Genomic DNA, 26,158 nt, shown 5'->3' on the forward strand with positions numbered 1-26,158 from the left:
TTGTAAGGTTATATTTTTATATTGATGTAATGATGTTATACAGTTTGTATACTATTGCAAATTTTTAAAAAACCAGCATTTTTCCTTCATATGTAAAGTAACCCGTAAAATGGTTTTTGGTTAGATAAACTTTCAGATCTCAAGGGTATGAAACAGATAATTTTCCATTTTACCAAAAGAGTACATTCTAATTTTGCTGCACCCTGTGGTAATCAATGATTTGAGAAATGAGAAAGCAAAAGAAAAACATACCCAATCCATTAAAATACATTGCTTTAAATATTAGCAACATTCAAATGTAGAATTCAGTTTTTTCAAGAACCATATGTGCTTGCTATTGTAAATTCTTCACCAAGAATCACAGATTCTTACTCAATCTTATCTTTTTTGTCAACTCTGCCTTGTTACACTGTAATGAGTTATTCTATATTTTATTTCCAGAGCCCGTAATATTTGCCACTTAAAATACCACTAAGTTTTAACTTTAAAATTTTTGAAGTGTTTGTGAGATAATTTACATTGCAGTGAAAAATCAAGAAGTTTCAGAATTATATTAAGAAGAAAATAGGTTCTACCTATATTTCCACCATTAATTATAAAATCCTTTGCATATATGGAACTTTAAAAAAACAAAATTGAGGGTTGCCTGGGTGGCTCAGTTGGTTAATTATCTGACTCTTGATTTCGGCTCAGGTCACAATCCCAGGGTTGTGGGATCGAGCCCTGAAAGCCCTGAGTCAGGCTCTGTGCTGAGCGCAGAGCCTGCTTAAGATTCTCTGTCTCTGTCTCTGTCTCTCTGTCTCTCTTTCTCTTTCTCTCTCTCTCCTTTTCCCCTGTTTGTGCTCTCTCTCTCTCTCTCCCTGTCAAATAAAATAAAAAAAAAAATTAAAAAAGAATTTTAGGGACTGGGTAGAAAGATACATTGGAGCTGTAGTGAAGAATTTTAATTTTTTTTAATGTTTATTTATTTTTGAGAGGGACAGAGACAGAGACAGATACAGCATGAGCAGAAGAGGGGCAGAGAGAGAGGGAGACACAGAATCTGAAGCAGGCTCCAGGCTCTGAGCTGTCAGCACAGAGCCCGACTTGGGGCTCGACCCCACAGGCCGAGAGAGCATGACCTGAGCAGAAGTTGTATGCTTAACTGACTGAGGCACCCAGGCGTCCCTGTGGTGAAGAATTTTATATGCTAGCATGAAAACTTTGGACTTAAATTTGTAGCTAATTTGCATTCTTGAAAGTTTTTGAGTAGGAAGTCATATAATCAGTGTGGTACTCTATGAGTCAAAAATTATTTTGACAGGTTGTTTAGATGAGGATAAATATGAGTGGCATGCATTTTTAAAAGAAACCAGACAGTGAAAAAATGGTTATTTGTAGAATTGGCTTAAAAATTTTTGGTTTATGGCAATTCAATATGAATTGGTATTGTGAAGTGCTTGTCAAACAAAAGTAGTGTATTTTTAAGTTGTATCAATAGCAGTGTCTTATCCAGAATGGAGGAAATGGTGGTCCTACTCTGTTATGCTGTGGTCAAATTGTTCTCCCTCTTTTCCACCAAAAAATTCCCAGAAATCTAGGGTATAACTTAAGTGCTCCATAGAAAAGTGCAAAGTTTCAATGAAATTTTATATTCATCTTACAAGTAAGTATAAATTTTGCATTCTACTTCTTTTTAACAATTTTTTAAAAAGTTTATTTATTTATTTTGAGAGAGCACATGCATGAGTGGTGGTGGGCAGAGAGAAGGAGACAGGATACAAAGCCCACTCTGCACTGTCTGTGCAGAGCCCCATGCGGGGCTTGAACTCACAATGGTGAGGTGATGACTGGAGCTGAAGTCCAACACTTAACCAACTGAGCCACCCAGGTGCCCCTGCATTCTAATTTATAACGTGTTTCTTTTTTTTTTTTTAGTTTTTTTTTAATGTTTATTTCTGAGACAGAGAGAGACAGAGCATGAGTGGGGGAGGGGCAGAGAAAGAGAGGGAGACACAGAATCCGAAGCAGGCTCCAGGCTCTGAGCTGTCAGCACAGAGCCTGACGCGGGGCTTGAACTCACAAACCGTGAGATCATGACCTGAGCCAAAGCCAGTCGCTCAACCGACTGAGCCACCCAGGCGCCCCTCTTTTGTTTTAATTAATATAAATATTCTTTAATATATATACTATCAAGTAAGACTGCTTTGATATTCAAAATTTATCACGTGGTTGTGAGTACCTTCTGGCACACAGTCAAATACTTCCAAGGATACAGGTTTCCTACCTGAGGAAGCACACAGCCTTAGCTGTATATGGGACCCACAAGCTCTTAATAGACTAAGAATTCTCTGAGTTTAACAGATAGGCGCACAATTCAGATTTCCATTGATTAGAATTTGTATTGCATGGATTAACCTAGATAGTCATATTACTGCTAATATCAAAGTATTTGGTAATATGTTTACATAAACATATATGTGCACTTATTATAAAAAATCATAGAAGTATTTTTATATTAAAAAATGGAGGCCTGTATTTGTAGCTCCTGAGGTGGTGAGGCAAGGTTGAACAGCTTTGAGATATTACACTTTGTTGCAACATTTGTGGGCTTTTGTGTTTTGTTTGGTCATGTTCCTATTTCTTAAATTAGTGTTTTGAGGGAGACAGATGTTGAATAAATAAAATTTTGCAAATTATTATTTAGGAAACTTTAAAATTAAAATGTTTTCTTGCTTTATTGGTGTTTAGTTATTTAGTTTCTTTTATACTCTCTTCTCTATTTTACTTACACCAAGATTTCTTCAAAAACTTTTTTTTAATGTTTATTTATTTATTTTTGACAGAGAGAGTGAGAGAGCCAGTGAGCGAGAGAGAGCTCACAAGCAGGGAAGGGGCAGAGAGAGAGAGAAACACAGAATCTGAAACAGGTTCCAAGCTCTGACCTGTTAGCACAGAGCCCAACATGGGGCTCGAACCCACAAACTGTGAGATCATGACCTGAGCCAAGGTTGGACGCTTAACCAACTGAGCCACCTAGGTGCCCCCAAAAGCTCTTCTAAGAGTTGCTAAACTGAAAGGGAAAGTATCTTCCCTATTACCAGCTCCAGACTAGCTTTTAGTGATTTGGTTACCAGACCATGCAGCTCCCTTGAGTTTGATGTTATTATAATTATAACAAAAGGGGCGCAGGCAATGTGTTTATTTTAGCCATAATACTGGATGGGTTGTATCACGGCAGAGCTATCTACTTATTTGCTCAGAATGATTCATCATAGTTTACAGAGAAGAGCAGCCCCAAATTCAGGAGATTACTTTTCATTTTATTTTTTAGTAAATTGCTTTGCTACCCATCCCTGTTTAATTAAGAGGTTAAAAATGCCTTATCCGCATGTATTTTACAATTTTGTCTAGGCGCATTATTTTGTAATCATTATTAAATATAGTATAAACACCTCCTTAATGCTAAGGAATATGCCAGGCACCGAGGAAACCAGGTTGAACAGAATAAGGTTCTAGCCCTTGAACAACATGGGGTTAATGTTGAGTAGGTAAATAACTGTAAAACTATGTGACTAATGCCATCACAGTAGTATGAATCAGTTGTAGAGATGCTCAGAGGTAGTTATATGTAATTCTAAAATCAGGGACAGTTTCTCAGAGGAGGTGATGTTATTGCTAAATCTTGACAGATAACCAATAGTTTTCCAGGCAAAGGGGAATGTGTCCTAGGAAGAGGAAAGAGACCTAAAGTGTGTAGTGTGTTTAGGGAACTATAATTAAATCACATAGTGGACCCAGCAGGTGTGGCTGGAAGTTTGATGGGAAGTAGATTCAGAAGTGCCTTCCATGCCATGCTAAATAGCTTGGACTTGACTGATGGTTTTAAAGTAGTGGAGTAGCAGAATCTTATTTGTACTATGGTATACTGGCTGCAAGCCCATGTTTCCCAAGGCACCTGCCTCTTCCTGCACAACAGAGAGGTAAGGGACAGTGAGGAAGATAGGGGCAAGGCTGTACTCATGTTCTGATGTGTGAGCAAGTTTTTAGATTGGTTGATTGAGTCGTTGCCTTTGTCCTAAGAGGTAGGTCGGATATAAATGGAAAAATATGACTAATTTAGATTTGTTGAATATAGAACTGATACATTGAAACTGAGTATGTAAATGTAGGTTTAACTATTGACAAGAATTGAAGGTCTTTCCTTGACATTGCTATACTTAAATAGAGTTATGTGTTAAAACATTGCAGGAATAGGCTTATAAAGTTCTTATGTTTTCCCCATTTTTTTGGTCTGTTAACAGGCACTATCTAAATAGCAAAGTTCTTTGAAATTATGAAAGCTTTGAAAGTCACATTTTAAATCTGATTGAAAAAAGAATGACCTCCTTTATGTGTGTGTGCTTTTTAAAATAGACTTTTTTGGCCACAGATTCTGGCTCTGATGCATTAGTTTTCTGTCTGCTTCTCTAAAGATCCAAGGATAGAGTTTAAATTAAGGATACATTCAAGAGTACCCTTCAGGGTAGGACCTAGCTCTGCACTGATTTCTATTTAGTGACAGTTGGAGAGCATTCTGAGAAATGTGTATAGATTATGTGATTAGTCACTTAGGGCCCCTGGCCTCCTGTTAACCTGGCCCTCTTGAGAAGCAGTGCACTGGGAGCAGCTGGGGTTGGTTGGGGGGGACTCAGTGCTGTTGCCTAGCAGTCCCAGAGGAGCAGTCATTAGGGGTTGTTGCCGAGCAACCAAGGGGCCATGGTGGTGCATCATCCCCCATGAGGTGTTACGGTAGTGGGCCTGCCCCCGTGGATGAAGCAGTACAGTTTGGCAGGGGGCCAAGCCTCCCTCTGAGGCACAAGGGTTGTTAGCAGTAAGTATTTGACCTTAGGATCAAAGATGATAACTTATGTTCTATGACCATGCAAGCAATTTATGGAATTATTGATGTAAATTTAATTAAACATGAACTGGGAGCAAGTCAGGTAGCTGTCGCAGCTAAAATTCTCATTCAACTACGTTCATTCCAGTTTCTTTCTCCTTCAGGCTTAGTTTGCAAGGTAAGGTTTCTGGGTAATGGAAAGTAATTTTTTCTTTATGCCTCATGGAATATGTAACTTTCCCTATTAATTTTATTTAGCCAAAGCAAGTATGTACATTTGAGAAAAATCAGCAAGTTAATTCTGGTTTGGTCAAATCAGAAGATAATTTCACCAGGCCCACATCTTATTTTATTTTTAATATTTGACACAGTCCGTAAATGGCTCTTCAGGAGAGTCGATAAAATGTCAAGACTAATCAGCTTTTGTAAGAAGGCTGAATTTTGCTTTTAGTATTGAAAGTTGCCTGTGTTGAGCAATGGCTTCTCCTGAAGATCCAGGCGCATGTTTTAAAGGCCAAAATTGAGCTCTTTCAATATCTTGGAATAACACATAGTTGCATCAGAGGCTAAAGTGTGAAGCAGAGGAACGTGCAGCTGTCAGATTTGAGAAATAATTAACACTGACCAGCAAGAGAGAAGTGATAGGAACCTGATTTCCTTTCCTCCCACTTTGTTTTCATCTAGTATTTCTGGCCTTGGGCTTTAACTGTTTGCCTGCTGCTGTGAGTACAAAGGGAAAGCTTCTCTGTTGCATTAGGGTCTATATTCCTTGAGGGAACTATATTCTTTACAAAAAACAAAAAACAAAAAAAACTTAAAAGCTTAAAAATTCCTCTCAAAAATTTCACACAGATTTTTGTTTTACACCCATGCGTGCACACTCGCTAATATGTCTAAGCCACTCAGTTAGAGGACTACTTGGATATATATATCAATAGTAATAGAAAATTTAAATGTTTTTCTAAGATGCCTTATTTATAGCTGCTTACCACTTAAGAGTGATCATGATCATTTTGCTGTTTTTATCATATGCATCATTGGTAGGAGCATTCTACTTATTTTTGTTATATAAGAATATTAATAAATCTAGAGGCACCTGAGTGGCTCAGTCTGTTAAGCGTCTGACTTCAGCTCAGGTCATGATCTCACAGTCCATGGGTTTGAGCCCTGCGTCAGGCTCTGTGCTGACAGCTCAGAGCCTGGAGCCTGCTTCAGATTCTGTGTCTCCCTCTCTCTGCCCCTCTCCTGCTTATACTGTCTCCCTCTGTCTCTGTTTCTCTCTCTCTCAACAATAAGTAAACATAAAAAATTTTTTTTAATTAAAAAAAAAGAATATTAATAAATCTAAAACATTAAGCACAGTATGTACTGGGAATTTTTCTATATGACTTCAATTAAGTACATGTATCATTTAACCCTCGCAACAACTGTATGTGATAGGTGCTATTATTAAGGATATTTTACATTTGGGGAAATCTAGGCCTGCCCAGAAAGGTTAAGTAACAAGATCAAATGTACACAGTACAGATTTATAATCAGAAAGTATGTCTTTAGAATCTGTGCTCTCAGTCATTACAGAATTCTTTAAGTACCATATTATTTCATGAGGACAACTCAGTCAGTATTCACAACAGACTTGTTTTGGGTTTTAATGATATAATGCAAGAGAGTGCAAACTAAGTTTGCCTATTTTATTTTATTCTTTGGGCCTATACTCTATAGCAGGGGGCTTTTTAAATTATGCTTCTTTCCATCCACCCAAATTCTGTGAACATGAAAAATAAATTCAGCAGCAGTTAGCATTAAAGTTGTTTCTCTTTGGTATGAGATATGCAGGAATGGGAAGTGGTTAAAAGAAAAATGAGAGGAAATGAATAAGTGAATTATTTTTGAATCAATCCTCCAAAAAATTGGTATTTCCTAGAGCTTTGAAGCAAAACAATAACTATTGTTTAGTCATAAAAGAAAAATAATATAGGGAAAAAGTTATATATAGAAGCTAGGTCAGTAGTCCCAAGAATATAGTGAGGCATCATGATGCATAGTGGATTAATCACAGGCTTTAGAGTCAGATCTGAATTTGAATTCTGTCTCTGTGACGTATTAGGTATGTGACCTTAGGGAGGTATCTCACCATCTCTAAGCTTTGAAAAAAGTCTGCTATGTAGTAGATTAATTGTGATGATTAAATGGAAGAAAATGCTAAGTGTCTAGCAAGGCTCATGACATAGAACACGTGTTTATTAAATGTTAAAACCTCTTTGTCTCATTTCTGTCCCAGCAGCAGCAGCAACACCAACAGCAAAGTAAAAAGAGAATTATCCAGAGGACCTGACAGGTCAAGGGAATTTCACAGTGGAATTATGGGAGCAAAGTTTGTCAATATTTTTAGGACAAAGTTGGTCAAGTTTGCCAAATTCCTATAATAAAGGCAGTTGTACAATGCTGGCATTACATTTTTAATTAGAAAACTTGTTTTTACTTTGCCTATTACACATGTTTATGATATTGACTTGAATCTAAGAAGACAGCTGGCTGTTTAACTATTTGTATTAACTGCATGGGAAACATGAATATATCTGATTCTTTGTCATTTTCATCAGTTCCTCTTAATTCATTTTTCAGCTACTAAGATTTCATTCAAAAATTGTTTAATTAATAATTTCAGATAAAGTAGAAATGTGACATTTAGGTTGAATTTTGATTTTGGTCATTTATATGTATTTCTTATCAACTACTCTAGCTGTAACCTTCTGTCTCCTGAAACGGTCTGTGTTTCCTCCGTGGTGTCTACCTTGTGGTAGACAACACTGTTTTCTGACTGACTGACTGACTGAATGAATGAATGAAACAGGTTATTTACAATTTTATGTATGTGCGATAGCTACCAAAACTTTTGAAAATATAGTAGTCAAGGATTTGGCTAGTTGGTTTAAAAACTGTTATAGAAATCAAGCATATATAGTAGGAAAAATAGGAGAGAATAGGTTGAGTTAACGAGAGAGAAACAAGAACAAATAGAAGAATTTGAATAGAATAATGCTAATTTTACTGTGAAGACTTTTATACATGAATACATGAGTTTTCCATATTTCCACCAAAGTATAAATTCATGGTATAAATTCATTTTTTAAAGAAATGCATAGAGCAAAAGTGAACATAAAACATTTGCAAATCTTGGTTTTAAAGTTATGATACATCTTTTGCTCCTGCAAGTAAAGATGTATGAACTTTCTATTCAGTAATCACTACCTGAGTACTTACAGTATGTCGTGCTAAGTCCCATGGATGAATGAATAAAACATTGCCGTTCAAGATGTTCACAGGCTGCTAAGGAAGATTGTTACACACAGAGCCGTAAGGCATACCTTCCATGATTAGTGCATCGGAGAGTTATGAACAAAGTGATTTAGTGGCAGGGATTATGATTAGTCTTAAACTGGAGCAATTCCAAAGAGCTTTACAAGGGAAGCAGCATTTGAGTTGGGATCCTTTAAGGATGGCCTAGAGACTGCTAATTGAGAGCAAAGGATGATGTACATTGTAGGCAGAAGAGCCAGGTGGTTTCTATGTGGGCTGTTGGTGCAATTCTTTTGGCATTTGTTTCTAGCCCAATATGGCCAACAGGTTCAAACCAGTACATCTTATCACATCTTGTGCAAAGTCTCATGTATGGAAGGTACTCATTAAGTATTGATTTTGAGCATCTATATGAATAAAGAAACAAACTTCCAGATCCTTCTTACTATGTGACAATAATTTCAAATACAATTATACTTCATTGAGAGTTATTTTATTTACTTGGTTGTATCTATGCAACTCAAAGGAGAATTTAGACTTTGTGAACTCTGATTAACATTCATTTCACCCAATTTTAAGAAAATATAGCTGTGGTCTTTATTCCTATCACTCTGCCCTTCTCTTGCTTTACTTAATTTCTACACTTTCTTTAGTTTGTTTAGATGCATGAGTTCAAATATATCTCCCCATCCTTTTTTTAAGTCTAAAATATACACTTCCTTGAACTGAGGCTACAATGCTGTTTATATATGAAATGATATTTGGGTTGATATTTTGTATTTTCTCTTTAGAAGCAAAACAAAGTCATCCTGTTATACACATTCCACATTCTCCAGTTAAAACCTACAACAGAATGATAGAGAATAGGCATATATTTCGTATCTGAAAGTGTCCAGTAATGTATGGAGTAATTATCTGAGTTTTTAGGAGACTGCACTAACATTTGTGCCATAAATGACAGTTGGATTATTTCAGTTATGGTAGTTTTAGCCAATTAAAATTTGTCACGGTTTTGAGCCCCTTTTCCTTTTCTTTCCTCTTTAGATTCAGCATGTCTTAGAAATCCAAATATGTTAGAGTATGATTCCTTTGGTATTTTCCCCCACTTTGGAAGCCCAAACAAAACCCTTTAGAGCATCATAGTCCCAGAAGGAAGCTGCAAGACTTAAAAGTGTGATCACAGCTACCTTTTCTAGGATCCCAATCTGAATCTAGAGTTAACACACAAGAAGCACATTTTTTATTGTTGCAGTTCTTCGGGGAGGGTAATAATAGTATTGCATATTTGGTATTTTATTGTATGTGATCACTCTTGATTCCCAGAACAGCCTATAGAGATAAGCAAGATAAATATTTCCATCCCCATTTGATAAACAAAGCTCTGCCATTTACCTAACAAGAAAGGAGATGACTCCTCAAAGTCAACAGGTGATAAATAGATGAACTGGATGAACTGGAACTAGAACTAAGATCACTGTTTCTGCCCTTTATTACAATGCCCTTGGACTTTCTTGTGCTGGATTACTTGTAAGCTATGAGGAAATATGAGAAGCAAAGGAAAAAGAAGAGTAATGAAATTATTTGAAAACTACCTTAAAAGACGGCTAGCATAATGCTGTTGGCATTTGGGGGACAAGATACTTCATTTGAGAATAATGGTTAAACATTTCCTCTATGTATAATTCTTGGGTTTTATACAAATTAAAAGTTCAGTTAGTATCCCAACATGAATGGTGTGTGGAATATGGACTGGAAAAGGCTTGCGTCGAACCAGGGAGCCTACTGAGCGATGTTGTAACATCTGAAAGAACTGATGGGGTGGAGGAAGATGTGGGCATATGGTAATGGAATTGGAAGAGTGAGCTGAGGAACATTCTGAGCCTGAAATAGACAGAGTTTGGTGGTTTATGGGGAAGAGGGGTGAGAAGAAAACAGCAGACAGCTCTGAACTCTTTCCTGCTCTGAATAACCCTCGTAAAGTTAGACAGCACATATAAACATAGGAATATTGACAATACTGGCCCCACACTTTGTAGAAAAAGGAACAGGTAATCTCCCTAACATGAAACATGGTGCTCTCATCTAGGACAACTAAACATTTACCACATGCTCAAATATGTAGACGGCCCCAGTGAAAGGGGACCTGGGTTCAGCCACCTCTGTCAGGAATATATGTAGAAGTGAAAATAACCAATTTGTTTTCTGTACAATTAGTTTTAAAATAGGGGCTTTTGATATGTAAATGCTAAAAAGAGTGTGAATAGGAAAACCTAGCAAGTGGATCAGATGCCTATTCACAGCAAATTTTCAAGCTACTTCTTGATATGGAGGCATTAGGTGTAGACTAAATTTTACTGGGTTCATTTTATCTTCCATAATTCCAAATATTATGGGGGAAACAATGTCTTTGCTTCTTGGCGTTGGAATTCAAATATGGACTGCTGCAGGGATTTGGTGCTTTTAAAATCACACATTTGAGAAAGGTTGTCACTCATCTAGTGAATCTATTTTCATTGGAAATTTGGTGAGCTGAAGAAAAGTATATATCTTGCTATATAGGTGATTTCACTATTCAGTAAGAATGTGTGTGACTGCTCATGTTACACAGTCTTAGAAACAAAACTGAAGAAAGATTGCTCAGAACACAACTGATGAGTTTGAACAGTGAACAAAATAATAATAAGAAACACACTCCTCATTTATAAGGGAGTATTGAGCTGCTTACTCAAGGAAATTTATCCTGTTCCTGCTATAAATCAGAAGAGTATTAAAAAAAATCAGGATGAGGAATGGAAAAATAACAATGAATGTTGTTTGAAAATTGTGCAGCATTTTGTTGTTAAGTTAGACAATGTTATTGCCCAAGGAACCATGTGTTCTTTTCCAAAACAGACAAGGAATGAGAGATGTTAATCTTAATAAATCTTTTTCCCCCTTTGTTTCCTTCAGGGATCACGGGTATACTGAAAGGCACTTGATCAAGAGAAATCTGGGGGAAGCTGGAAACCATCAAGTTATTGAGGCCACACGGGGCAGAAAAGATAGAAGTAGGTACACTTTTGATCCATTGATCCTGCTATTGAGGATGTCCCTAAAAATATCTTTGTTGCTATAAAGCCAGAGGACAGCAAAGAAAAGGTGCAGTGGTAGTCTTTATTTTAGAAAAAAAAGTCAATACAGTTTAATCGAAGCTTGGTAGAATCTATTGTTAATGTCAGATTAATAGCAAATAACGCATGCTGAGAATTCAAGATTGACATTTTCATCTTGTGTTTGCCGGAGACCAGTGATTAGTACAGAGGCTGAGCCTGGTTTGATATTTACATTCTTAGTTGTGCTTGTTTAAGTTGTTCTTAACAGAGGAAGTCAGCTTACCAAAATAATGTTTAAAATTTATAGTCTTTAAAACAGAAGAGAAACTCACTAGGTCTGTCAGGTCAATTCTAATCTCCTCAGAGACCATAGTAAATACAAGCAAATATTTCTTTTTTTTTTAAGTTTATTTATTTATTTTGAGAGAGAGAGTGTGCAGAAGGGGTAGAGAGAGAAAGAGAGAGACAGAATCCCAAGCAGGCTCCGCACCGTGAGTGCAGAGCCTGACACAGGGCTCGAACTCACTAACTGTGAGATCATGACCTGAGCTGAGCAAAGAGCCAGATGCTTAACTGACTGAGCCACCCAGGTGCCCCCAAGTAAATATTTCTTGATGATACTGATTGGTGGACAAAATGTGAAATACTCTTTTTTGAGAAACAGATTTCTTTGTGCTGGTGATATGTATCTATATATCCGTATATACTATGTATTTCATATTTACAAATAACATATATATGATAATGATTATATATGTATATACATATATATGTACATGATACCCATTTGTGTAGGTGAATATGAATATATACAGATCTCTGTATATACTCATATGTATATATAGAATATATATCACATATATTTATATCTGTATATGCTTTTATTCACCTATTCTGTCCTTTAAAAATGAGGCTACATTCATGTTGCAATCTTAATATTTCACGAAAATTCTATTACATTGGTAGGACTTATATTTGAGGCCACTTCACTGTTTTAGTGCTGTGTTCTCCCAGCCAAAGAGAGAGGCCTGCCCCCACCCTTGCACTTCAGATGGCAGGTCAGAAAACATGGAGTAAGCGTCAGTCTGTGTGAAGGTTCTAACATTCTCCTCCCACTCTCAGATTCCCATGAGAACAAAAAGCTCCAAGGGAACAGGAAAGAGTGGAAGACATTAAATTTGGTTTAGGCTCATTGCCTGGTTTTCTCAAAACCAGTACAAATTTTTTTAGTGACCCACAATAGTTTCATGGAGACAGTGGCAATACGTTCATTTTCATGTGTTATTGGAGCATTTTTACTTTCATGTCAACTTTTAAATTTATGACTGCAGAGAGTAACACATCTTAATTGAAATATACCTTTTATTATGAAACAATTTCATACCAATAGTTTTATCAAAAGCACTTATCTTTCCCTATAAATAAACAAAATCTCCATACTAAGAAAAAATAGCAAGTAAAATTGTAAACATTAATTTTGTATTTAAGGAAAATTAAGACTAACAAAATAATTTATTGAGTCTTTATTGTGGGTGGAGTATATAGTGATTTATAATCTTCTGTAATCCTCACAAAAACTCCATGAGGAAGGTAAGGAAAGAATGGTTTTTCTCTGTGATAATAATGCACCTTGCCAAGTGCACACATTTAGCCAGTGGGTGGTGAAGTTAGGATTTGAGCCTAATTTTGTCTGATGCTTAAGCCTATGTTCTTGACCAGCTTGGATAGCAAGATTTGGCAGGAGCTAAAATATTCTGTTTAGATAAGTAAAGTATCTTGTTTTCATCAGGTATTTATAATCGGTGGTTGAAAATACACATTTTTCCCGAACACTTTATCTCATATTCTATGAACTCTACAAAAGAGATGAACACTTTTCTGATTCATTTAATAAAAAAAGCATAACACTAAATCCCCCCCCCAACACTAGTAAAAGTAAGACAAAAAAGAATCACAGAAATTCATTGAAATACTGGACATAGGATGTAGGAATCAACAAAATAGAATAATACAATAAATGATGTTTATTCTAGGAATGTACAAGTGGTTCAATATTGGGAAATTTATTAAAATAATTTTATAGTAATAAAGAGTAAAACTCCTACTTTTTATTTCTTAATAGAATTCCAAATAACATTTGTTGAAATGCAACTCTATTTCTCTTAAGAAAAAACACATATATACAACAGAGTAACTTAGGAATAGAGAGATATGATTAAATTGTGAAAAAGCAATTTCAAGAAAACAAAAATGTTAGAGGCTTACTGGGTGCTCAATTTCATCATTTATAATTAACATCATTCTATAAATTCTAGCCAATACAACAAATTTTTTAAAAGACTAACATTTTTAAAACTTTAATTATATATGCTAGAAACTGTTCTAAATACTTTACAAATATTAACTCATTTAATTTTCATCACAATCCTAGGATACGAACTATTATCATCTTCATTTTATAAATCAAGAAGCTGAGGCCCAGAGAAACTAAGTAACTTGGCCAAGGTCACACAGCTAATAAGTGATTAGAACTCAAGTGGTTTAACTCATGTGTCTTTAATGTCAAATTATATGGTATGCTGACTCTCAAAGGTTTTAATTATTAGAAAAGAGGTGACATCTTTTTCACTTAAAAATGATTATATTTTTTATGAAAAATCCCAGAAAATTAACTGAAGAACTATTAGAATAAGAAGCTGTTAAGTTGCCATACAAAAGATAAATGTGAATAAATCCATTGACTTTTCGATAACCGCTAAAACGTGATGAGGAAATCTCATTTATAATAGCAATAAAATATTGTATATCTATGAGTAAACTGTGTAAGAAATTAAGGCTTAAATGTGTAAGGCTTAAATGAAGACAATAATATTTTATTGAGAAACACAAAATAAGATTAGCAGTAATGGAGATTTATACTGTATTCCTGGATGAGAATAGCAAATGTTGTAATGGTGTTGGCTTCCCCAAAATAATTTATAAAGTCAATGCAATTCCACTTAAAAACACAGAGATTTTGGGGTGCCTGAATGGCTCAGTCCATTGAGTGTCCTACTTCTGCTCTGGTCATGAGCTCACAGTTCCTGACTTCAAGCCCCACACACTGACAACGTGCAGCCTGCTGCAGATTCTCTGTCTCCCTCTCTCTCTGTCCCTCCCCTGCTCACACACTGTCTCAAAAATAAATAAGTAAATAAAATAAAATGAAAACAAAATAAAAACAGATTTTTAGGAATATGTTGGCAAAATGATTATTAAAATTCATGTGGAAGAAGGGGCAGCCTGGGAAAGCACATTTTTGAGGAAGAATAATAAAGAAGGAATTTTATTTCCAAGTATTAAAAAATATTATAAAGTTACCATTACTAAGATGGTATAGTAAGTTTTACTAAAACAGAGACTTAGAGGAACTAAGTCAGCTTGAAAATTCCCCAAAGAAATTTAAGCGCATAAAGGTAATGTATAATAAAGACAGAATTTCATGTTAGGGGAGAAAATACTGACTATTACATGAACACAATTCCAATAATTGGTTAATGTTAGGAAATCCTGTAAATTTGGATCTTCTATTCACACAAGATACAAATATCTATCAAATCAAAGAAGAAAGAACAGTGAGACATAACTAGAATAAAACGGATTGGTGAATACTTTTATAATCTTGTCTAATATGACATCAAGGGCAGAAACCATAATTGAAGCTTTATAGAATTGAAAATGAACATATTAAAACTTCTGTACATATAAGGAGAAAAAAGATTCAAGCAGCATGCCTAATAATGTAAAATTTGAAAATTATTTTTTCTTGATTTTTTGGGAATTAATAAATCAGCAAGTTCTGACTAACATTACAAATACACCACTCTCAGGGCGCCTGGGTGGCTCGGTCGGTTAAGCGTCCGACTTCGGCTCAGGTCATGATCTCACGGCCCGTGAGTTCGAGCCCCGTGTCGGGCTCTGTGCTGATCGCTCAGAGCCTGCAGCCTGTTTCAGATTCTGTGTCTCCCTCTCTCTGCCCCTCCCCTGTTCATGCTCTGTCTCTCTCTGCCTCAAAAATAAATAAACGTTGAAAAAAAAATTAAAAAAAAAACAAAAAAACAAATACACCACTCTCTGAGGGCTTAATAAAGCAGAGCCCATTCTGGCATAGTAGTCATTTGGTATTGCACCTGCTGTAGGCACAAAGCATTACAGACATTTTGTAGAGTGACTATATCGTATGTCTTAGCTAAAAATAAAAATTGGACTCTAGAAATGACCAAATAGTGACATAGAAATTAGGATTATTCCACCTAAAAAAAGTCAACGAAATTTGAGTTAAACTATCCAGGAAAGTAAGGAATTTCAGGTAGACAGTTTTATAATTCTTACATATTCCAAAGCATTTCATTTCAATAAAAGTTATTGACAATATGATTGAGTAATGTTTGAATTTGTATAATGAGTTAAAATGTTATCTCTAATAAAAATGAAATCATTCCAGTTTCCTGTCTTGGATTATGTCATAGTGGATAATTGCAGAGGAATGCCATGATGATCAAATTTGGAGAGAAGTATTTCCTGTTTTATTGTAGAACATAGTACAAGAAAGGTTGTTTTCTTCATCTCCCTATAGAGTAGCTTTGCTCCTTCAATGCTGGAGCCCTAGAACAAGTGTGAAAGCAAAATTCATTGTCATCAATAGACAAAGAAATAAAGGAAAAAAGTTTGATTTTATTTTAAATATCCCAGGTAATATCAGCTTGCACTATGACAATTCACACTAACACTAACAAAACAGTAATATTCTATCTTGGACCCTATTAGAAAAATTGCTAAACTCTGAGCCCCAAATATCTCATGAGAAAGAGTAACCAGCAGACCCATGAACTTCCTAATCTTTTTTCTGTTCTCATTCAGTCCTTCTCAGTGTCTTTGGTCAATGTGTTGATTCTTGGCCACTGCTATTCCTCCTGAGGTCACTGCCCCTGCTGCATGCCTTTCCATGGTGGTCCCTCAACTGACGTGGACCCCCCCACCTCTGTCTCTTCTCCATCTGTGGTGGCCTTTTGACTCCAGGGTCAAATTGCCCAATGTTCTGCATTCATCCACCTTTCCCCTTCTTTCTAACTTGACCATTGCTCTTGGATCAGGTTTGTTTTTTTAACTCTTTTTATCTACCAACTCTAAAGAGTTTTCTCCTTCTCTTATGCATGGGCCAGAACTATTAATAGGTGGCTTTTTGCCTTAGAGGTCTTGGTGCTGGGGATTGGCTAACAGCCATTATCAGTGTCCTTCCTATAAAAAAATTTAGGTACTTATGCAGTTATATCCTTGGCAGATTTCTCCTGCTGGCTCATGATGCATGCCTAGAAATGTCTGAATCTTAAAAAAAAAAAAAAAAAAAAAGAAAAAGAAAAAAAAAAAGATTAATCCAGCTTAGTCCCTAGCTCTAATACCCCTGCTAAAAAAATATTGATTAAAACATACATTTTTTTGTTCATAGATATACACTTAGTATGTATATATTATTGACCATCCTCAGAAAAAGGCCTGGAGATAGCCAAAAGGAATGTATAGAATGTTTTCTTTCTTTTTTTTAAGAGTTTATTTATTTATTTTGAGAGAGACAGAAAGAGAGCACAGGTGGGAGAGGGGCAGAGAGAGAGGGTGACAGAGGATCTGAAGCAGGCTCTGTGCTGACAGCAGAGAGCACTGTGTGGGGCTTGAACTCACAAATTGCGAGATCATGACCTGAGCTGAAGTCAGACGCTTTAACCTCCTGAACCACTCAGGTACCCCTAGAATATTCTCTTCCCATAATAAAAGCAAAAGAGAGGCTTAGCCATTTTGTGTTAAATAAGAGTAACAAAACTGAACAAGTACAACCCTAAAGATAAAGAAATCAATCTTGTTGATTTCATGCTAGCCGGACTGTCATCTTTGCAGATTGTTAGAAAACTGTTTGTGAAGCAGTCAGTTCTGGAGAGAAAAATGGGCAACAAAACAAATAAACAACAAACAAAAGAGCAGAACAAACAGACACCCCTGTAAAGGAGAGGAAAGCACTAATTGCTAGTGATCAAAATACTAGTCTTTTATTGTTTGTAGAGTTTGCAAAACTCATTTTCTCATTAATTATTTATTGAGCACTTACCCCATTTAGCCTGTGCCAGGCACTGTTGTGAGCACTGAGGATACAGAGCTGAAGACACTTTGCAATTCTCCAGGGTTTGTGAACTGCCAGAATCTGAGGAGACCCTAAAGAGAGCCATATAAGGAGCGGCTGACATTTAGTAGTTTGGGGAGGTCCTGTGGATGACATGCTAACTTTCTTCAATTACGTGAGGAATATCATCTGTTCTATATGATTAAGAAGGAATAGGTTGAGTGGATGGGAATCAGAGGAAGACCTGTTTTTATTTAATCAAAAAAATAGCTACCTGAAATGGTAATAAGCTATTTCTGGTAATTGAGATGGTTTCAGAAGATTGGTACCGTTAGGAAAGAATGTGGCACAAGGAATTCATTTATGGGATGGTAAGAGCCTGGGGACAGAGGGTTGGTAGTTAACTTCTTTTTTTTTTTTTATTTTTTTTTAACGTTTATTTATTTTTGAGACAGAGAGAGACAGAGCATGAACAGGGGAGGGTCAGAGAGAGGGAGACACAGAATCTGAAACAGGCTCCAGGCTCTGAGCTGTCAGCACAGAGCCCGACGTGGGGCTTGAACTCACCGTGAGATCATGACCTGAGTCGAAGTTGGCCGCTTAACCTACTGAGCCACCCAGGCGCCCCGGTAGTTAACTTCTCTCTGAGGATAAGAGTTCTAGGATCTGTTATTGAGATCATTGATACAGTAGGGGCTCCCCTGAAGACAATACAGTGAGAGACTCTATGGCTGCTTTGAAATCAGGCCCACCAGCTTTGCACTTAGCTCCTAGACCTTGGCCAAATTTCCTATCTCCAAGCCCTAATTCCAACATCACAGAAATGGGGATAGTAATAGCATACGTCTCCTAGGACTGCACTGAGAATTGAATAAAATGAGTATAAGTCAACAAATTAAAAAATGTTTAGCCTATAATAGGACAGTTGGTAACTGGTAGTGTTATAATGGGGACCTAGAGTCTTATCCTGGGAACACTTGGACTGCCTGAAAACATCCAGCAAGTAAAAATGATTCCCACTGTTGTAGAAAGTCCCTTTTGCCCTATCCTGGGATTTATAAAAACAAAATCTTTCTGAAATGTGCAGTGAGAAATAATAAGCACATACAACATTACAAAACACATTGGGTCAGTTGTTCCATTTTGTTAGCATTTGCTTAGTATTTATCTCTTCTTAGAAGCTAGAAAGATTCCTTTTTTAGCTCAGTCTCTAGCTCTTTGAATTATTCTAAGGGACCTATATTGTCAACCTATGCCAGTTAAATCAAAAAGGATCTTGGACAATGTGCTATGACCTGTTCAAAGAGAGCCTGCTTATGCATGTTGGATGACTTTGAAAGTCGCTGGGGCTTTGTTTGTCACTAAGTACCTGTGTTGCAATCAGTTCCTGTGTTTCAGTCATGTAGTTGGTATCAACCATTGAATAGTTCGATTCAACCATAAGAAGGCCGGAGGAACTTCAGGTGGTTGCACTAGAGCCAGGTTATGCCAACAGGAACCAATAAAGCAATTAGTGATTGCCTGTAACACCAGCTCAGCAGACTGGTTGACTGCAGGTTATGCTTACCAGCTGCAATTAACAAGCCATTTCTATATGTTTACTTTTCCAGGCCTGGCTTTGATTAGCTCCGCCTTCTTTTGTTTCAGTAGTGCATGTTCTGTAATTTCTATATTGAGACATTTAAACAAGGCAGAGAACAAAATCAACAAAGAATAAAATCAACTCCTATCTCTCAGAATTATCATTTTATTGTATATTTGCTTCATCTTTCTTTTTAAAGAAATAAAAAGCTACAATTCATTAAACCTCCTTTCAGAAGCATCTATGAATTAGTGTCTATTGTTCCAATCCATTTTATACTTTTACTCACATATTTATGCAACCACTTCAATATTTAGTCCTGGTTTGTGTTTTTAAAATTTACAAAACTAACTTCACACTGCTTTTCACAACACTGTTTTTGACATCTTTGCAGTTACATATAATTCTATCTCTGTCCTCCCTGGTGAAATTTTTATTTTCTTTGGTAAGACATCTGCTATTCATATCTAGTGGCCTCCCTTACTCCTAAATCAGGCTCATGGTTGACAGGATGTTATTGCTGGACGAGTTAAGAGAAAGCATCATACTAACTTACGTCTTACTATGTTGTCAACACTGAGACCTTTTGAAAATGACAAAAACTAAGCTGGATGGGAAGTCAGGAAAATGTAAATAAACTAGGACTTTCCCAGGCAAATCACAATGAAGAATTAACTTGCAAATGAAAAACAAAACAAAAAAATAAAAACAACAAAAAACAATGCTGTGAGAGGTGAAATGACTTTCTGGGTTACACAGCTGGTTAATGGAAGGCCTTGAAATACCCAGCCCAAATCTGAAACAATTGTGTGGGGTAAAATAGACAAAGCTTGCCAATCCATTGTTCTTTTCATCAGGTTGTTTGTTATGTTTAAAAAAGATAGAAGATAACGGATTTAGGGCCACCTCATCAGGAAAATGCCTGATATCCTGCCTTTAGAATAGCTGATTACACTATGGCTTTAATCCATCATGTTTTTCTATGATGGCCCAAGTAACCCTAATTATTGCTTCTTTCCACTGGATTAGCACTCTGTTCCTTTTGTCCCAATAGGTAGCGGAATGTGGCCAGGTAAATAAGGTTTCACTGGTGACCAGAGGTCATTTATTTTCCAGTTACTTGTCAGCTTTGCTTTGCCCTATAGTTTTCTCGTTAACAGCTGACGAGTTAATGAACATGACATGTCTGTTTCTGCAAGGTTTGGGTGTGCCAAGATTGTGGAGGAGACAGAACTAACTCCCCAATTAGCCAAGGGTTTTCAGTTCCAACTAAGGTCTACAGTTTCCTTTAAGCAGGCTTAATCTCAGGTGTTCTTCATAGTAAACTGGTACCAAATTAGATCATTTATAGTACATGGAGTTAGGACAAGTAATTCATTATTTCATTTTAAACTTCTAAACTAATATAGCTCCTTGGGTTAAAGGCTTGAAAATAGTTTTTAAATTTTACTTGTTTTAAATTTGTTTTTGTTTTTCCAAGATATTTTATACAATTATAAGATAAATAAAACCTATTAACTACCTGCTAGAAATAAATTTAAGTACTAATGTACTCTATATAAGTTAAATGCCATTCTGAAAGTGAAGATTTATCATGTTTTAAGTATCAAGTTTCACCTAAATAGATTCTTCATAAGATTATGGTAATTTTATTGTTTTACAAATAAGTTCAGCCTGAAAAATTCTCATTTACAGATGTTTGAGAACATATCCTATTTTTTATTAATTTAACATCAGTCTATTATACTGTCTTGTAAATAGCATAGAAACTATAACTATAGTCATAAAAAATAAAAAATCCATTGGTAGGGAAGTGCTTATGGTTGTTTTAAAACACAACCCTAAAAGGTCATGGGTATAACTTTTGAAAAGGTGAAATCATTGTCCAAAAGCCGCACAGGAGATGGTAATTATTATTTGTCTCAGATGACATATCTTCCCATTGTTGAAAGACTTCATGAATATTTTAGCCGCTGATTGTTATTAAAGTCTTCAGGGTATAACAGTTCCTTATGTGTGGGCATGGCTGCTGCAGGGTGGCTAAAAGGACAATATCCCTCAGTCATACCCACATTGCCTACCTATGAAGGCTCCTCTTTGGTTTAGTCTGGTTTGTGGTTATATGCTATTTGTATATTATGTGGAACATGGCTCAACTGTGTGAGCTGACTTCCAAGGGGCCCCCTAACATGAGCCACTTGATTTATAATTATTCTATATGTTAGTTTGAAGAGTCTGTTCTTAGTACTTAAACACATATCATAGCTTAATCATATCACATCAATTGTAATTTCAGTAGTACTTTATAATATTCTTTGGCTGTTTTGTTTGTGGCAATGTACTAGCCCACCATATATGATTTCATGTCTCTCGGACACTAGGTAAACATTGAAACAACATAAAAGATTTGATGGACAGATCACTAAACACCGGAAGTGAAATCTCTGTTCGATACTTTGCTTTGCCATGATCTAGCTGTGTAAGTCTTAGTAAGCCATTCAGAGAGAGAACACGTGCAGTGGATCAAATCCTTGGCTGCCAAATTTCAGTCCTGCTTGTGCCATTTATTAGCTGTTTGTTCTGGGACAAGTTACTTAACCTCTCTGTGTTTCAGGGTTCTCATCTATAAAATAGTACCTATCCTAGAGAGTTATTAAGAAGATTAAATTGACTGGTATTTATAAATTTCTTAATGCCTGTATGACTGTTTAGTACAATTTTCATGTGGTCAGACTTCACTGGGTTTGATTTCTATAAGAGTATCTCCAATTTGAAGATTGTATTATTCTAAGTTTTTGTTTCTTGCCTTTGTTTTCAACACACCTTTAACTCATTCAACTTATACTATTGACAACATTGTTTCTACAGAGAGTATTAGTGGCTATGTGGTCTAATGTTGATCTTTTTTTTTTTGTCATTTTAAAATTTTTAAAGATTTTATTTTTAGGTAATCTTTACACCTAATGTGGGGCTCGAACCCACAACCCCGAGATCAAGAGTGACACACTCCACCCACTGAGCCAGCCAGGTGCCCCTGTCATTTGTTTTATTTATTTATTTAAAAAAAATTTTTTTTAACGTTTATTTATTTTTGAGACAGAGAGAGACAGAGCATGAACGGGGGAGGGGCAGAGAGAGAGGGAGACACAGAATTGGAAGCAGGCTCCAGGCTCTGGGCCATCAGCCCAGAGCCTGACGCGGGGCTCGAACTCACAGACCTCAAGATCGTGACCTGAGCCGAAGTCGGACGCTCAACCGACTGAGCCACCCAGGCGCCCCCCTGTCATTTGTTTTAAATTCAAGCATAAACTGAAGAATTGCTTTAAAATCTAGGCAAAATATCTATCCATCTCATAATTGTATAGACTGTGACAACCTCTATAACTTATTTTTTGTATTGTGTAGACATTTTGTTTACCTTCTAAGGGTTAATGTCACTTATTTCATTTTTCATTTTCTGTCTTTATAAATGTGTTATTAGATAGCAAGCTGTTTGGAAAGCTGAATTTGATGGTTGCTTTTCACCTCTGTAGTATTAGTGAAAATACTGTCAGGTTTCTTTAGTATAGATTGGTACATGGCTTCTATCTTTTTAAGCTTATCACACACATAACTCTTTGTTTAAAAAACGTGCAATCTCTTTTAATTAAGCTTGAAACCTGTTAAATTGAAATATTTTGTAGGGCACAGAGCAGCCTAACATCAGAATAAGAGCTTGTTGGTAGAGGGATGGATCAGTTTGTTTTTTAAAGACAGGACAGACATGCCTATCAGAGTGAAAGAAGCTAATTGGAATTTGTTTCAGTTGATGGGAGAAAGTCCAGTCGAGCTAGTGGGCTTCTTATCTAGGGAGGATGATGACAGCTACAGGAGGCTGCCCAGACAGGCAGGGGGTCGGAGTCCGGGAAGACCAGCAAGGTGCAGCAGATGGTGTCCCAGCAGGTGGGCATGCCATGGTGACACAGAGTCTGGAAGCAGGCGATATGCAGGCAGATAAACAGAGAGGTCTGATCACAGATAGTGGGGCCCCAGGGTTAGGGCTGGGACTGGGGCCTGAAATTCAGGCCCTGGGAAAACTGGATTGACTAGTGCAGAGGCCCATTTTGGAGGCAGTGGAGTACCATCCAGGGCATTAAAGCAAAGACTCTGTTATGGGGGATGAGGGGTGGAGAGGGGAGGCCTCAGAGAAAAGAGAACTTGTGACATCCTCACTTTGAGAGTTGTGTGGCCTGGAGGGAAGCTGGCGTAGGGAGTCAGGCAGGTCTTTATAGATGCTGACTTTGATAGTGCTTAGTATAGACTCATGTGACTGTCTTTTGACAGTCTGAAAAACGTAAGCATGTTAATTACTAAACCGTCCTTTATTTCTAATGGGTTAGAAGGCAACTTTGACGTAATGAACCTTGCAATTTTTTTCTTTAAGGCTTGCAGTAACCTTCAGATCATATTGAATTCCACACAGTTGAACCCACTCACATGGGCCTAAGTTAAGTAAAACATACAGTATAGAGGTGTTACTATTCCTTCCTTTCCTTGGATTTATCCTAAGGAAGTGGTCATGTACCAGAGAAGAGAGTATAAAGTGAGAGGATTAGCAAGTAGGTGGTTGTTTTTGGCTGCACTTACTTGAAATGGAAAAGATAGTGCAGAAGTTGCTGAAATTAATTTCCTTAAAATGACATGAAGTGTGAACTGGCCCTTTCCCTGGTAATCATCATTTAGGGGAATATCTGGCCAACTTATGTTACTTGAGAATGCTCTACGTCAAACCAGGACCTCTACCTCCAAGGACTAGAGAGAAAATTGAAAATTGAGTCTTTTGTCTGTGGCTTAACTTTCAACAGCTTTCTGTTAAAGTTTCCTATTCCTTACATTTTGAAGTAAATCTTACTTAGGCTGATGTTCACTATTTTTGGTTAACATGGCTATCACGAATTTCCAAAGCTTCAATGATTGTTTCTCCAAGTACTGTTTTCAATAGAAGAAAATCCATGGTTCTTTCTAATAGATTTTCTTTATAATGGTGAATATTGTCTAGAGAAACTGTGCATTTATTTATCAAACGAGATTGCAAGTTGGTTGCTAGGGGTAATCGTGAGTGGTGCCACACCCATTTCCACCCTTGGTTCTTGGACTCATGAATCCTATCTGTGGGAGACAGAGTATTATAAATTTGATGTTGATTTAGAGCATATATAGCCTCTTGGAGGATATTGCCAGAGCCCAGCCTGGTACTGCCACCTCACTAGCCTTGTGACCGAGTCTTCAAAGGCCATTCCACTGTTGTGTCATGCCATCTGCTTCAGGGTGATGGAGAATATGGTATTACCAGTGAGTGAGCATTGCTGGTCTTCATTTGCTATGAACTCCTTGACCAGAAGCATTGTTGCATGGAATATCATGACAACAGATAAAGCATTTTATAAATCTATGGATGGCAATTTGGGCAGAAATATTGCCCATAGGGAAAGAAGCTCTATGTCCAAAATATCTCTTGTGGTAAGAAGAAAGCACTTCCCCTTCCACGATGGAAGCAGATAGCTAGCAGAGTGTCTGGGGAATGGTGCCATATTGGGAATTCAGTGTGTATCTGCTGCTGGCCGATTGAGCACTCAGCAGTGGCTATAGGCAAGTCAGCCTAGTGAGTGCAATCTCATGTTGCTGAGCCCATATATAATCTTCACCTCTGCTACCATGGCCACTGTTCATGAATCCATTGGGCAATGACAGCAGTGGCTAGGGAAAGAGGCACAATATCCACAAAAAGTGTCATTCTATCCATTTGATTATTAAAATCTTCCTCTGCTGGGGCAGCTTTTGGTTAACATACACATGGAACACAAATATCTTCACATTTGTTGCCCATTCAGAATGGTCTACTGACATAATCTCTTCCCCTAATTTCCTTATCATCAATTTTCTAATAATTTTTTTTTTCTAAATTGCTGACTATTCAGTCAAATCATTTGCCACAGCCTATGTACCAGGACAGTTTTATACCTCTGGCCATTTCTCTCTCTAAGCAATATAGACACCTAGCACCACTTTCAACGTTCTGCCTCCTGGGAGGATTTCCCTTCACCATTGCACTTCCAAGATCTATGAGAAAGGGAGTATACCACTTTCAAGTGGTACCTGTATATCAGACAGAAGCACCTGTAAACCAGGCCCAAGGTTTCTCTTCTACAATCAACTAGCTTTAGGAAACTCTTTTTGAGGCAGTAGGTGTGGATGGGTAGAGATTAGGTAATGTAGCAGGAGTAAGGGCCATTGGCATTTGGGTGACTTCACCCTGTAATTTATTTATACCTCCAGGGCCTGCTTGAACCTAATCTCATATATATCCCTTCCAGTTGATACTGGAGTGTTGCTATGCATGCCCAGCTTTATGACTTGCTGGGTCAGACAGCACCCAATTCATGATAAGAAGCTCAGGTCTCATGATAATTTGGTGGGCCATGGTTAGTTGTTCATTTTTTTCCAAGACCCATAGTAAGCCAGAAGTTGTTTCTCAAAAGGAGAGTAGGTATCTGCAGAGGAAGGTAAAGCTTTCTTCCAAAAGCCTCAAGGTTTGCATTGCATTCACCAACAGGGCCTGCCAAATCTCCAAACAACATCTCTGCCTGCCACTGGTGCTTGTAGGCTGGGAGAAAGATCAACAATATGAATTTTTGTCAGTACAGCAGGTTCTCAAAGGTAGTGGCCTCTCTTTCATTCAGAGGGTTCTGGGTATGTAAAGTAGGTTAAGATGAGGAATTGATTGAGAGGTTGTGACTCTATTTTAATGATTCAAGAGAGACTTCTGCTCACTAGTCCTAGAATTCTTAGGTTTGTACAGATCAGGTAAGTGTTAAATTGCCCATCTGTTTTCTAGAGACACCATGATCAAATACCCAATGCCATCAGTTTCTGTTTGCAAGTCAGGCTGTTCTAATTATTGTTTTGGTTCTGCTGTCCATTATGGTAACCACATCTGCTTTGTCTTTGGTGATTAAGTGCTGCCTCTTGGCCCTGGCATCCAATTTTCCTCATTGTATTTAGGGATGCCAGTTTAATGGCAGCAATTCCCACTGTAATTTCTGGCCTACAAAGAGTGACCACAGATTTATTCAAGGAACCTGGGGATTCCCTCACAAATCTATTTCTCACATCATAATGAAAGTTGTGTCCTTTGC

General features: G+C 37.0%; 1 protein-coding gene across 12 annotated transcripts in view; it reads left to right on the forward strand.

Moving 5' to 3' along the window:
• The window catches only part of PKIB (cAMP-dependent protein kinase inhibitor beta), a 171,993-nt gene that overhangs the window by 75,237 nt on the left and 70,598 nt on the right, over window positions 1-26,158 (forward strand). For 8 of the 12 annotated variants that reach the window (XM_078447258.1, XM_078447265.1, XM_078447259.1 and 5 more), the window contains one exon: window positions 11,111-11,208. The exons of 3 other annotated variants lie outside the window; for them this stretch is intronic. The gene's annotated coding sequence lies outside the window, so the exon portion shown is untranslated. Of the gene's footprint in view, window positions 1-11,110; window positions 11,209-19,858; window positions 19,870-26,158 lie in introns of those variants that run through there. One more of the 12 variants, XM_078447267.1, reaches the window with a different exon arrangement.

This window comes from Panthera onca, chromosome B2 (genome assembly GCF_046562875.1).
Source record: "Panthera onca isolate mPanOnc1 chromosome B2, mPanOnc1 haplotype 2, whole genome shotgun sequence".
NCBI classification, from domain to species: Eukaryota; Metazoa; Chordata; class Mammalia; order Carnivora; family Felidae; genus Panthera; species Panthera onca.